The 993-nt window shown below is 44.9% G+C and overlaps 1 non-coding gene across 1 annotated transcript; it reads left to right on the top strand.

Annotated features, from left to right (window-relative positions):
- Positions 1-628: 628 nt before the first annotated feature.
- On the top strand, positions 629-722 carry trnai-uau (transfer RNA isoleucine (anticodon UAU)). The gene is made up of 2 exons: positions 629-666; positions 687-722. It is a non-coding gene; the product is annotated as a tRNA-Ile (tRNA).
- Positions 723-993: the final 271 nt, after the last annotated feature.

Genomic DNA, 993 nt, shown 5'->3' with positions numbered 1-993 from the left:
CTCATACCAGACTTGATGCAGCCTGTCAGAATGCTCTCCAGAAGTTTTTTGAGTTTATTCGTTAATCTCCTAATGAAGTACTGTATAGCCGCTGTCTTGCCTTCTTTATAACTGCATCGATATGTTGCGACCAGGTTAAGTCCTCAGAGATCTTAACACCCAGGAACTTGAAACTGCTCACTCTCTCCACTTCTGATCCCTCTATTAGGATTGGTATCTCTCTCCTTCCTGAAATCCACAATGAGTTTTTTCGTCTTACTGACGTTCAGTGCAAGGTTGTTGCTACGACACCACTCAACTAGTTGACATATCCCACCCCTGTTCGCCCTCTCGTCTCCATCTGAGATTCGACCAACAATGTTTGCATTATCAGCAAATTTATAGGTGGTATTTGATCTGCTGACTCGATATGCACATGGATGTAAGGAAGATCGAGGGATATGGACAGGGTAGGGAGGAGGGATTAGAGTTTGAGTGCCTTTGATTTGCGTTTTAGCTGGTATGGCAATACATTGTGGTCCGAACGGCCTTTTCACGTGCTGTATATTTTAGGCTCTATGCTCTATGATATCTGTAATTTTCTTCTAAATTTTCTTTCCATATGTAAAATACATGTTTGCAGCACTGGGCTCTAGTGGCGCAATCGGTTAGAGCGCGGTACTTATATGACAGTACACGGCGGATAAATGCCGAGGCTGTGAGTTCGAGCCTCACCTAGAGCACTCGTGATTTTTAATGCTTGCAATGCCCGGGTGACTAGGCGTCTCTCAAGCTGAGCATTCCACTGGAATGTTACATTTGATTTTGTGCCTCTGAGACACCCTGCTTATTATTTGTAATTAACTTCGAATCGATGCACCTTTGAATTTGATCTGAGCAGGAGAGTGTGAGTTTACACCCAGGGCTGAGTGCTCAGTCCACTGCTGTTCACTCTGCCGTCCCATGACTGTGCTGCAACACACAGCTCGAATCACATCATCAGGTTCGCCGATG

The sequence above is a fragment of the Hemitrygon akajei genome, unplaced genomic scaffold (assembly GCF_048418815.1).
Source record: "Hemitrygon akajei unplaced genomic scaffold, sHemAka1.3 Scf000089, whole genome shotgun sequence".
Classification (NCBI taxonomy): domain Eukaryota; kingdom Metazoa; phylum Chordata; class Chondrichthyes; order Myliobatiformes; family Dasyatidae; genus Hemitrygon; species Hemitrygon akajei.
This window is presented reverse-complemented; position numbering and strand designations above follow the sequence as displayed.